The sequence below is a fragment of the Eupeodes corollae genome, chromosome 2 (genome assembly GCF_945859685.1).
Source record: "Eupeodes corollae chromosome 2, idEupCoro1.1, whole genome shotgun sequence".
Lineage (NCBI taxonomy): Eukaryota > Metazoa > Arthropoda > Insecta > Diptera > Syrphidae > Eupeodes > Eupeodes corollae.
The window spans coordinates 46,195,955-46,210,319 of NC_079148.1; the positions used below are offsets into that span (position 1 = coordinate 46,195,955).

General features: G+C 32.7%; 1 protein-coding gene across 2 annotated transcripts in view; it reads left to right on the top strand.

Annotated features, from left to right (window-relative positions):
* Window positions 1-360: 360 nt before the first annotated feature.
* LOC129944167 (choline transporter-like 2) overlaps window positions 361-14,365 on the top strand; it is a 61,192-nt gene continuing 47,187 nt past the window's right edge. The window contains exon 1 of one of the 2 annotated variants that reach the window (XM_056053401.1): window positions 361-519. The gene's annotated coding sequence lies outside the window, so the exon portion shown is untranslated. Of the gene's footprint in view, window positions 520-6,379; window positions 7,244-14,365 lie in introns of those variants that run through there. The other variant, XM_056053400.1, reaches the window with a different exon arrangement.

Consider the following 14,365-nt stretch of genomic DNA (forward strand, 5'->3'; position numbering starts at 1 on the left):
ATGAGATTGACTCATAATCATACCAAGTATTGCGGTACATGCATAATTATTTTAATTGTATCCACTTACGCCCGGGCTATACGACAGCTACAGCACCCGAAAATGCTTTGGCTCATTGTGGGATGTGGGCTATCAAGATTTGTTTTTGTCAATTCCGCCAAAGTGGAAGTTGTCGGTTGCATGCAAATCTGACGCATGACGTTTGGCGGCCTTAGTATACTCATAGCTACCTACACATTAAAATTTCTTGCACATTCAGATTCAGGTGCGGGCGGCACTCCGACTCCCTGACTCGTTGTGTTCTTCTTATTTTCTTTGGTTTACAGTTTACATAATAATTGTTGTTTTCTTTTCTGTATCAAAATGATGCAAATAGAATTGCTCTTATTTTGGTGTAAAATTATAAATAAAAATAACACGTGCACGGGAAATAGATACACAACTTTATTCTGATTTGGACTTGGTTCTTGATTTATTTGATAATTGATAAATTTTTAAATAATATTAAGGAATACAATTGTAAGTAAATTTATATTTTATCTCTCTTTGGTGTTTTTCTTTCGGTTGTTGTGTTCTTTGTTTTGCTCCAATGTTTTGTCAATGCTCCTACCCCGGCGTTACCATGTTGATGCGACGCAGGCTACCCCACTTGTTTTTAATTTTTTATTTTGAAGTTAGCTCCCATTCCCGACTCATTGAAAAATAAAAATAAATAAAGAATAAAAAAAGAATCAAATCTGTGCACAACTCAAAGAACAAGGGATTCTTAAAATTTCATTTGAACGATAACAAAGAACAAACATCATTGTGAAATTTATATTAGGTATGTATGTAGTCGACAAGATACAGAATAGGTACATACAGTCTGTTGCAATCGATTATGACAATAATCAAGTGTCTTATGCTTTGAATTAAAAAAAAGTGGTGTTAAGCGAGTCTATGAATTCTGAAACGGTGCATTTACACTTTTATGTGATTTTCCATGGGTAAGTTCAGATTTCTTTCAAAAATTGGAGTTGTGATTTTTTGTTATTGTATTAGAGTAACTTCGTGTACGTGTTAACAAGTGCGGTAGAGCTGTCAAATACCAATCTTCACCTTATTTAAAACCTATATGAGTGTTAGTAAAGAGAGGCAAATCTGTCGAAAAAGCGAGATCTGTAGATTTGATCTTAAATACAAAAAGAGGCTGGGATATGACCCACACTGATAACCTCCCATCTTGTATGTCGATTTGTCTTGCTTAAAAGTTTGTAGGATTTCGTGTTAGGTTAAAAAAGTTTTCAGTTGAATTATTCTTAAAAATTTTAAATTACCAACAATATTTTCCATATAAAGAAATAGTTTAATTTGAAAATATAGTTATGTTAAATAGATTTTTAGTCGAAAACAAATTTTTAACAATTTTAGTAGCATTTCTTAAATTTTTACAAATTGGATGAATGAAATCAATTTGAGAGATATCAAGAACCGTACATTAATGTTTACCAAATTTTTTATGAAAAAACAGACTATTAGATTTTTATAAAAAAAAACTACTGAATATCGAAAACAATATTTTCTGTGAAATAAAAAAGTTTAACGACAATATTTTTAATTTTTGGAAATATATTTGAGTGAAAAATCAATTTCTACTAATTTTTTTTAGGTTTTTATTTTTTATAAAAAAAAACTGTCAATTCCATTTTACTCAAAAGTGTTCCGAATATGGAAAATAATATTTCTCATTAGATAAAATGAGTTTTAAGCCTTAATTTCAAATTTTTGAAAAAATATTTGAGTGGAAAATCAATTTTTACCAACTTTTATTAATGTTTTTATTTTTAGTAAAAAAACTGTCAATTTGATTTTTCTCAAAATTGTATCGAATGTTGAAAACAATATTATTTCAATATTACAATATAAGTTAAAATTAGTTACAATCATAATCTCAAATTTTTGAAAAGATATTTGAGTCGAAATTCTATTTTTACCAACTTTGAGTAATGATTTGTTTAGGTTTTTATTTTTTATAAAAAAAACTGTCAATTCGATTTTTCTCAAAATTTAACTAGATGTTAAAAACTTTATTTTTCGTTACACAAAACTGTTTTGGAGATGAAATTATTTTGTATTCGTAAAATTTTTGAATTTTTTCAAAAAATATACCTGTTAAGTATCACGTTACAATTTATTTTATAAAATTTAATTTAAGTCTCTAGAGTTTGTAGTTCATGAGATATTTAGGGTTTACCAAAATTTCATCTTTTTTTCAAAATCACCCACGCAATTTTCTTGAGCGACGTTTCTGCATCTTTCTGCCTTTTTATCTGTATAGCAAAATGTATTTGAATTCGATATCTCTTCTGGTTCTTGATCTATGGACAACGAAAAAACGCCGCGAACGTACGGACGTACAAACGTTCGTTTACACGCACACACAGACATCTTTCTAAAAATCTAGGGACCTTGAAACATCGAGAAATGTCAAAATTTTCAATTTGCCAAATCGGACCCATTACAATAACTTTCTATGGGAAGTTAAAAAATCAATTTATTTAGCCCCATTTAATGCAATAACACGGAACATTTTTGTTTTGAAAGATCTAGATTAAAAATTAATTCATTTATTTCACTCGTGGAAATCCCCATTACGCAGGTAATTGGAAATCAAAAAGAAACAAATTTTATTTTACCAGCGAGGGAAGGAAAATCTTTCAAGAGCTGAACAATTACAGTCACAGTTTTTCTTTTTTCAGATTTCTTCCATTGGGAAAGACCTAAAGGTACGGCCTTCATATTTTTAATTAATATTTTTGAAAATCAGCGTATATTTTTAAAAGAAAAACAAATATATCTTGAAAATTTTACATACAAGTATGGCCCCTAAAGATTTTAAAAGTTTTATGTTCAACAAATTTTGGAACAAAATTCTGGGGTATTTTAAAATAAGAAAATCACGAAGCTAGGGTGAAATCAGCTAAGGTGATTATTGATAAATGACAATCAAAATGATCGAATTTTTTTATTCGATCTACGTAAGGTGATAGTCAAATTGATACCTAAAAAGCTGTCACAAAAAAATGTGATAGTCAATTTCAAAAAAAATATGTTTATTCCGAATAGAGCTATCAGACGCTTACACAAACGACTGGAAAAATTTTCTTAGTTCACTTTGTTTCGTTCAAAAAACACATTCATGTGACTGAAAAGGCTTTCGAAAGAAATAAGAAAAAGGAATATTATTCAAACACAACCAATTTGATACTTTTATTTAGATGTTTTATAGGAATCATTTTAAAATTTCACCATGGCAAAAATTAATTTTAACCATTTCAATCTGAAACTGTTCAATCGAATTGAATTGAGTTGAATCATTTTACACAGACGGAGTAAAAATGATAGTCACTTTGACTATCAAAAATATCAATTATCACCTTAGCCGATTCCACCCCTCAGGTGTATTTAAATAACCTATGCTTATATTTCTATCTTTTGTTTAATTATGAGAGTGAAATCCATATCCATATGTTATTATTATTATTTCATTTCGATTGCAGAGGTTACACCTGGGATTATCATTTTAGTGAGGTTTGTAATTCAGATTTAGCATCTCAGTTCTTGCTTAAAACAAAGTACCTATTTGATTTGCAGAAAGATTACTATTAAAATAATTGTTTACAAACAAAGTGTGATTGAGCTGCTTATAGACCAATCTGCTTGGAGAGGTTCGAGCCCTATTCAAAAACTTGAGATACAATAAATCATCAACCAACGCAATACATTCATAAAACCTACCTTTCCAATTATCAAGAGAAGTTGTAGCAAGGTTTAGATTAAATCCGTGCGCATTTGCTATTTCATACTATTCTTTAAATGGCGATAAATTCCTTCAGAATGCGAAATCCATCATTTGCTTATGAAGATTTTCATTTGACCTTTGCGTTACTTTTATTATCGGAGGGATCCCTGATTCCACATGTATAGCGTAAGTTGGTGTAAAATTTGGAATTTTAAATATTAGTTTAAAAAAGAAGCGTTGCACTATTTCAAATTCATCAAGATCTTGGTAACCAAAAACTTGACTGGCATAGCATAAGCATTAGTTTATAGTAGCTTCAAAAACTCTAAATTTAGCTGAGATGTCTATGTACTTATTGCAGAAGATTTTGTTCCATATAAGGTTTATTGCAGTTTTTGCCTATAAGCAATTTTCCTTAACATGGGGCCTGAAATCTAGATTGCTACAAAATAGAACACCTTAATACTTAAATTGGTTAACCAACTCTATAGGTTCACGATTCAATGACCATGCTTCTAGCGGGTTTCTCCTTCTACGGGTGCTTTCAAAAATCATAATTTTTGATTTTGAGGTGTTTATATTCAGGTCCCATTTATCACAACAGTTTTTAAGTCTATTAATTTGTAACTGTAATGTGGTGGGGTTGTCCGCAAAACAACAAGGTCGTCCGCATAAAGTAGTACCTTAATAAGTATATTTTCAAACCGAACACCCCCCGGAAAATCACGGGAGTCATCGTCAATGAAAAGGGCGAACATAATCGGGCTTAAGGGGCAACCTTGAGGCACACCGCAATCAGTGTTAAAGAAGCTGGATTTGACACAGTAGCGCAAGTATTTGTGAGGAGAAGTTTATAGAGTCTTAAAAATTTCGTCGATATACCAAAATTTGATAATAAAGGGTGATTTTTTTGAGGTTAGGATTTTCATAAATTAGTATTTGACAGATCACGCGGGATTTCAGACATGGTGTCAAAGATAAAGATGCTCAGTATGCTTTGACATTTCATCATGAATAGACTTACTAACGAGCAACGCTTGCAAATCATTGAATTTTAGTACCAAAATCAGTGTTCGGTTCGAAATGTGTTTCGCGCTTTACGTCCGATTTATGGTCTACATAATCGACCAAGTGAGCAAACAATTAATGCGATTGTGACCAAGTTTCGCACTCAGTTTACTTTATTGGACATTAAACCAACCACACGAATGCGTACGTGAAATGTCGATTCGTCGCCGTTCGCAGAAATTGGGTTTGTGTTATTCGACCACATGGAAGATTTTAGGCAAAGATCTTGGTGTAAAACCGTATAAAATACAGCTCGTGCAAGAACTGAAGCCGAACGATCTGCCACAACGTCGGATTTTTTAGTGAATGGGCCCTAGAAAAGTTGGCAGAAAATCCGCTTTTTTATCGACAAATTTTGTTCAGCGATGAGGCTTATTTCTGGTTGAATGGCTACGTAAATAAGCAAAATTGCCGCATTTGGGGTGAAGAGCAACCAGAAGCCGTTCAAGAACTGCCCATGCATCCCGAAAAATTCATTGTTTGGTGTGGTTTGTACGCTGGTGGAATCATTGGACCGTATTTTTTCAAAGATGATGTTGGACGCAACGTTATGGTGAATGGCGATCGCTATCGTTCAATGCTAACAAACTTTTTGTTGCCAAAAATGGAAGAACTGAACTTGGTTGACATGTGGTTTCAACAAGATGGCGCTACATGCCACACAAGTCGCGATTCTATGGCCATTTTGAGGGAAAACTTCGGAGAACAATTCATCTCAAGGAATGGACCGGTAAGTAACGCCTTTAGACTATTTTTTGTGGGGCTACGTCAAGTCTAAAGTCTACACAAATAAGCCAGCAACTATTCCAGCTTTGGAAGACAACATTTCCGAAGAAATTCGGGCTATTCCGGCCGAAATGTTCGAAAAGCCGCGGTCAACATTTAAATGAAATTATCTTCAAAAAGTAAATGTCATGGACCAATCTAACGTTTCAAATAAAGAATCGATGAGATTTTGCAAATTTTATGCGTTATTTTTTTTAAAAAAGTTCTCAAGCTCTTAAAAAATCACCGTTTAATTTATAAATTAGTGAATTCCTTATGAGAGTGAACTCCATATACGTACCTTGAGGAGTTAAATGTGTTTGTAATTAAATAAATTACAGCAGTCAGTAGAGAACTAAGGTCTAGTGTCTTACAACTTTCAACCATTCCTGTGTGCGAGTCACTTCGGAAATAGAAGGGATCATAATTTGTATGCTGAATCCGATTGCCTATTTGAGAAAGCACTGTTTATAACAACAACTGGAGTTCCTGGCAAGAGGCATGTACCCTTAAGAAAACTTTAGATTGCACATCAATTGAATTGGACCTCTTGCATGACACTCCTTCACACTTACTATCACGTCATGGGTTGAATGGGTTTACCTTAATTAAAAACAATACAAATCTATTTTAAAAAAAAAAAAAACAATCTACTTCCAAAATGTGTATCGGTATAATCAAATGATCAGCAGTGTACGACAACTTTTCCTTTTTCTCAGTGTCTATCTTATTTTGGTTTGAAAAAGTAAGTTGAAATCAGTATCTAAAGTCGATTCATTCATAGCGAACCTCGTAAAACCGGGCTTGAATTGCGATTAATTACACTTTATATCGACCTACGTACAAAACGTACACAAAATTTATTCACAGGCAATCCCTAACTCTACAAAAAAAATTAAAAAAGAAAACTAAGGAGGGGGACATTCATAAACTACCTAACAGGTAACCCAACAATAATACAGGTTTTGTTTGTAAACGAAGTCGAAGTATGTAGACGCAAAATTCCCCGAGTGCAACTGCTACAATAATACGCTGCGGATACTTTTGCCATAATTGTTTCCACTGGCTTTTTTGTTAAGTGTTTTTCTTTTTGTTTGTGATTCTGGAAAAGTGAAACTTGTCAAGTGGAAATTCATTACATAAGATGAATTAAATACATAAAACAGATTTTCATCTTGTTGATTTCTATTTGTTTGTTGTTGATAAAAAGTGCAAATTGTTTGTTTAGTGCAGAGAGTACAGAAAGCTTCTTGGAATTGGATATCTTGGTCTCGGCTCTTTGTGATAAGAAATATAAGAAAGAACCCCAAGTGTAGTGTATCCAAAAGGTCATTAGTACCTCCCGATGTATGTATGTACTTTGTGATGATGCGTGCAACAACGTTTGTAAGGTGGTTGTAAACAAAGAACAACAGTAGTGGCAAACAACATCGCCACCGCAGCCACAGACCGACACACCGTCTAGTCTCCGTCGTCATCGGTCGTCGGGACAAGTATAGTGCAGTCGTTATTATTTCTTGGTTCTTCCAGAGAATAGAAGTGTAATAAAATCAAGTGAATATAACGGTTTAGATTTTATTTCTGATCTGCATAAATAATTGAACAACTTTTGCACATACAATCGGCGCGGTAAGTAAATAAAATAAGTTCGTATTATTTACTCTTCGAGTTGGTTTAAGATTTATTCTGTGTTCAATTCTTCGACGAGTTTATGATTAATTTCTGAATTGGTGAGAATTTTTTGAATGGTCGCTGACCAAATTATGAAAAGGAAGTCATGGCGTATCAGTGTGACTAATATATGTATATACATACGTACATAATTATGTGCATCCCAGAGAGTGATTTTTTAAAAATTGGAATGTAAAAAAATTATAACTTTTTCATTTGGGGTAAAAATAAAAGAAAGAGACTTGGATTTTATGAGTTTTAATTTTGTCACTGATATGCTTCAGTTATTTTATTCCTATATTTTATGCACCTTACCTGTGTAGGTGTATAAATTTAAGTTTAAGTGAATTGGAACAGACTACAATGGAATTTACAGAAGCTTAAATTAATTTACATTTTATGTTTACAAAATTGGTGATTAATGAATATAATTTACCGTTAAAGCAAAATCATTGTTTTCAATATATGTAAGTAGCTAGGTATAATAATTTTTCTTCGATACTTAACCTTCCGACAACAACAGGGGTGCTATAACACCCCAGGCATTTTTATTCGAACTGTAATTTTGATTTTGCTTCATTTTCCTTTCTACAGTTTTTTTGTAAAAATATTTATTTTTTTATGAATTAAGTTTTGTATGTTTTTAATAAAGTATATGAATTGTTGTGTTAGAATAAAAATTAGATGTTGTCCTTTAAAGTTTTTTTTTTTCATTTATTCCTGGTTGGGGTGTTATGCCACCCCTGTTGTGGTGTATGTTTTTGTTTATTTTAAATGTGATGTGGTCAGAAGGTTAAAGTGAATTAAAACAAAAGTTTACAAATCAGAACTTAGCATCATCTAAACCTTGACTTCTGCAGTAGAATTTTTGTATCTATGTTATGTACATATTGTATATCCAAACCTTTGTTTTCAATCAATCATTTACAAATATTCAGGGTGTTTTAACTTCCCATAGGAAGTTATTGTAATAGGTCCGATTTGTCAAATTGAAAATTTTGACATTTCTCGACGTTTCAAGGTCCCTAGAGTCGAAATAAAAGATTTTTAGAAAGATGTCTGTGCGTGCGTGTGTACGTTCGTCCGTACGTTCGCGAAGTTTTTTTCGTCCTCTATATCTCAAGAACCAGAAGAGATATCGACTTCAAATAAATTTTGTTATACAGATAATAAGGCAGACAAATGCAGAAAGGGCCCTCAAGAAAATTGCTTGGGTGGTTTTTTTACCATATCAGTTTGAAAAAAAGGTGAATATTTTGGTTAACCCTAAATATCTTACGAACCAAAAACGCTAGAGACTTGAATTAAATTGTATATAACATATTGTAACGTGATACCAAACAGGTATATTTTTCGAAAAAAATAAATATAAAGGTTTTTTTTATAAATCAATAAAACTGAAAAAAAAATGTGTCACCTCCAAAATTTTACGATTGAAATATGATTTCATCTCCAAACCAATTTTGTGCAACGAAGAATAATGTTTTTGACATCTGATAAAATTTTGAGAAAAATCTAATTGACAGCTTTTTTTATAAAAAATAAACATCTAAAAAAAACATTACTCAAAGTTAGTAAAAATTGAATATCGACTCAAATATCTTTTCAAAAACTTGAAATTTAGGCTTCAAACATATTTTAACTTATAAGAAATATTGTTTTTAACATTTTGAAAAATCTTGAGAAAAATCGCATTGACAGTTTTTCTTACAAAAAATAAAAACCTAAAACAAAAATGAATAATAGTTGGTAAAAATTGATTTTCGACTCAAATATCTTTTCAAAGCTTTGAGATATTGGCTTTAATTTACTTTTATCTTTCAAAAACTATTGTTGTCAACATTCAGTAACATTTTGAAAAAAATCGAATTGACAATTTTTTACAAAAAATTGAAAACCGAAAAAAATAACGAAAGTGTGTAAAAAATGATTTTCGAGTCAAATATCTTTTCAAAAATTTTATATAATAGCTCCTGACTAATTTTTACTTATAAGAAATATTGTTTTCAACATTAGGACAAATTTGAGAAAAATCGAATTAACAGTTTTTTTACAAAAAATAAAAACCTAAAAAAAATGTATAAAAGTTGGTAAAAATTGATTTTCGACTCAAATATCTTTTCAAAAATTGTAGATATTGGCTTTAAACTACTTTCATCTTTCAAAAAATATTGTTGTTAACATTCAGTAAAATTTAAAATAAAATTTAATTGACAGTTTTTTTGTAAAAAAAAATTAAAAACCTAAAAAACATTAAACAAGTGGGTAAAAATTGATTTTCGACTCAAATATCTTTTCAAAAATTTGAAATATTGGCTTCAAACTTATTTTATTTCACAGAAATATTGTTTTCGATATTCAGTAATTTTTATATAAAAATCCAACAGTCCGTTTTTTCATAAAAAATAAAATCTGCAAAAAATAGTACGCAAATTTGGTAAAAATTGATACGAGTACATATAGACAAACTTTTAAGCAAGACAAATCGACAGACGGGATGGGAAGTTATCAGTGTGGGTCCAGAGCCGGATTAACCATGTCATGGGCCCCTAGGCAGAGTAATTCTTGGGCCCTTTTCTGATGGTTTTTCGATATTATAAGCTCTTTTTGAGCTAGGTTAGAAGGTGTAGGTAACCTCCTGAGGAATAATCAGCTATAATCTGTCATTTTATAAATCTTAACTAAAACATTTGAAACATCTCAGACAACAGTCTGCAGTTGATATATAAATTAATAACTGTAGTAAATATATGCAGTGATATCTCAACAAAGCATATATGTATAACAACTTCATGGTTCTCAGACAATTTCGATTAACTACAAGTTATTAGAAATTATCTTGCATTCATAAGGTATAAGTATACTTACGGTTTCATTATAAAACTGGAGAGTTAAATCATACGCAAAAGTTTCAATTTTGATTTTATTATTATGTAATAAAAGAAAGAAAAATGTTTTTTCCAAGTTAAGTTTTAATATTGACTTTTCTAATTTTTTTTGAAACAAAATCGCTTATTATGTCTTGAAAATTGACCTCATCCAGAACATCGTTTTCTATCGCCATTATTGCTTACGAATTCAATCGCTTTTGGGACATTGATGAACGCAGACAATTTTTTATAAGTTTTAGTCTTGAAAAATGACGTTCAACAGTCGCGTTAGAAATCATCAAACTTCTATATATTTTTAAGGCTATCATAACATGTGGGAACGTTGATTGGACCATTTTATCTGAAATTATTTTGAGTAACTTCTCGGCATCCACAATTTTAGATTTTTCTGGTGCATCCTCTGATTGCAACATAAAAAATTTGAATTGCACCATCTCTATAAAATAAATAACTACAGTAGTTGGTTTATCTATTTGAACACAATAGAAGAGTTAAAAAAAATTGCTTAATCTAACAGCCCTATTCTGGCAAACCTCACAAGTTATGACGACCTCACAAGGTGAGCTGAATTTGAGTTTGTGAGGTTTTGGCGTCACAAAAACTTTCGAATTTGTGATCTGCTCTGAAGGAGGTCACAACTCACAAGTTTTATTTTTCTTAGTAAGAAGTTTGTGAGAAATAAATCCTCACAAAATCAAGTTATGATCACCTTGTGAGGTTTTTGTGACTTGTGAGGTTTACCAGAATAGGGGTGTAAATTATGTACACAATATCCATTCTTATTTTCATTTCATTTTGGTTCGTCTCCCAAAATGTATTATCCAACTGCACTTCGACCCTGTGCTAATGCGTTTGTATTTGTAACATTTGAACATATTGTTTTTTTCTGGGGACTGGGGCCCTGCTATGTTACTTTGTGCTACTTTCGAATCTGTTCGAAAGTTAATTTTAGTTGTACTTCCTACTAACTTTTATTAGATATTAAAACGTGAAAAAAATTTGAGCTGACTGTCGAAAATCCGAAAAAAAGGTAAAAATCTCTCATTCTGGCATCGCTGGGTTGGGCCCATTAGGATGGAATGGGTCATGGGAGTCATAATTCATTATAAACACGTACATATACACTGTTTCTTTTTTTGTTGTTCTTTTTTCTTATATTTATGGCAAGTATAAAAAATGTAATGCTGTTTTTTATTGAAGGTGCATCTCCAACAAAATTTTTTGTTCGTAGTCAGAGCTAGGGGCCCCTAGCTCAAGCGGGGCCCCTAGGCAGCTGCCTAGTTTGCCTTGAGGCTAATCCGGCACTGTGTGGGTCGCATCCCAGCCTCTTTTTTTGTTCTTCAAAATCTAAACACCTAGCATGCAACACTTATCTTAATTAAATAGAACACACAAAAGATAAAGTACAACTGCAATTACCTATTTTGAATGAAAAATAAACATTTTTACAATCATGACACTTGATTATTTGCTTTTTCAGTTTAAACAACAAATCAAAAGAAGCCTTTGTCAGCATCTTTTTTTTTGGATAAAGAGGTCAGAACCGAAAACAAATATAAGTACCTGATACCTATCCTTATTTCTCATTTATTAAAACTATAATTGCTAAATATCACTCCAAGCTTCCTTCTATAATCTTGTTTTTTTTTTGTATTTGACATATTTACATAATGTATCTAAGGTGTGAAAATACTTTTGTAAGACATCAAAACTGTACCGTCAATCGATTTTAATGGACTTTAGTTACCATACATAATAACAGTTTTTCAAATTGTCTTGACGTACATATACATAAGTGAAATCAAAAAGTGTGAACTTGGTATTCAGTGTTCCAAGATTTTATAGATATTGAAATTTGAAAATTTTCGAGGAATTATCCCAAGTGAATGATTTTCAATCCCATTAAACTTTGATTATTTTTAACTTCCCATAGGAAGTTATTGTAATGGGTCCGATTTGTCAAATTGAAAATTTTGACATTTCTCGAAATTTGAAGATTTTTACAACAATGTCTGTACGTACGTTTGTACCTCCGTATGTCCGTATGTCCGTATGTTCGTATGTTCGTATGTCCGTATGTCCGTACGTTCGCGAAGTTTTTTACGTGGTCCATAGCTCAAGAACCGGAAGAGATATCGACTTCAAATAAATTTTGTTATACAGATAATAATGCAAAAAAGGCACTCAAGAAAATTGGGTGGGTGGGTTTTTTACCATAAAAATAAATAAATTGGGTGACGCAACAGTCCGTTGAGAACTAGGGCCTAGTGACTTACAACTCTCAACCATTCCTGTGTGCGAGTAATGTTGTCAGGAATGGAGTGGACCTACAGTTTATATGCCGAATCCGAACGGCTAATTTGAGAAAGCACTTTTTCATGACAAGAGTTACTCTTGGAGAATTTGTCAATTCCTCGCAAGAGGCAGTACCCGTGAAAAGACTTTAAATGGCACAGGCAGGGATCAAACCCACTAACCATCATGCCACGGGTACTACCTGTTCCATTTAATACCGCTGGATATTTTCTGCAAGCAAACGGCTGCTAATACAGCCATACGGCTTCAAGTCTCCTCTATGTGGATCAATAATGGCATTGGCCACAACACTATTTTCAACTCGTTCAGAATTATAAACAGTAATATTGACTACACCATACCCCATCCTCAGTTTAATAACTGTTGCTTCAAAGTGACTATACCTCCCAGGTCTTCTTGGGAGAATACATCATTTTCGAACGATGATCATATAAACTTTTTCACAGACGGATCAAAAACGGAGGATGGGGTTGGTGGAGGCGTATACTCAGATAGACTAAACTTAAGCCTCTCCTTTCGTCTACCCGATCATTGTAGCGTGTTCCAAGCTGAAATCCTAGCTATAAAAGAAGTCCTATCATGGCTTAGAGAAAACGTTATATCAACTAATGATATACGCATCTTCTCGGATAGCCAAGCTGCGTTAAAGTCCCTAGACTCTGACTTCACTAACTCACTAACAGCCCTAAATTGTCGATCATCTCTTACGGAGATGGCTACACAGTTCAACATTCACCTTCTCTGGGTGCCATGCCATAGAGACATTTCATCAATTGCAAAGCTGACGAACTTGCAAAAAGCGGAACAACTTTACCTCTGCTGGCTCACAATGCTAGCATAGGTATCCCCTTCCAATCCAATGGGGTGGCGCAACAGTCCGTTGTGAACCAGGGCCTAGTGACTTACAACTTTCAACCATTTCTGTGTGCGAGTACTGTTGTCAGGAATGGAAGGGACCTACAATTTGAGAAAGCACTTTTTCATGAGAAGAATTACTCTTGAAGGATTTGTCAATTCCTCGCAAGAGGCAGTACCCGCGAAAATTATTTTTTTTAAATTAAGGTGGCACAGGCAGGGATTGAACCCAAGACTCTTTGCATGGTATCCCCTTAGCTACATGTTAAGTCATGCTAAAGCAAGATACCATAGAGAAAACAAACTTCAGGTGGAATAACACCACTACCTGTTTAGCGACTAAACTAATTTAGCCCAATCTTAGCGCCAGGCGCTCAAACCAATTAATCTCTCTGAGTAGATTGCACAATAGCTATGTTATAAGTGTCCTGAATAGGAAGGCATGCTAATCGACTTGGAGCCCCTGCAAATGATTTTTGTAGGAGTTGCATGGACGAGGAGGAGACAATCTCTCATCTTCTGTGCACATGTCCTGGCTTATCACAAAGACGTAGAATCCACCTTGGAGACTACTACTTCAACGATACCAGCGATCTAAAAAATTCTGACATTATTTGTCTCCTACGCTTCATTCGGAGCTCCAATTGGTTCGACGAGTTAAGCTGATCAACTGATCCATGTGGTATCACAACGGACCATACTTTGGCCTAAGTGTGTTGGACTTCCCAACCAATAGCCACTTTAACCTAACCTAACCTAGGCTTCAAACTTATTTTATCTTATAACAAAATGTTGTTTTCAACATTCTCAAAAATGTTGAGAAAAATCGAATTGACAGTTTTTTTTTAAATAAAAACTTAACAAAAAAATAAATAAAAGTTGTTAAAAATTTATTTTCAACCCAAATATCTTATCAAAACTTTGATATATTGACTTAAAACTACCTTTATTCGAAAATATTGTTGTCAACATTCAGTAAAACTTTAAAAAACATCTAATTGACAGTTTTTGTACGAAA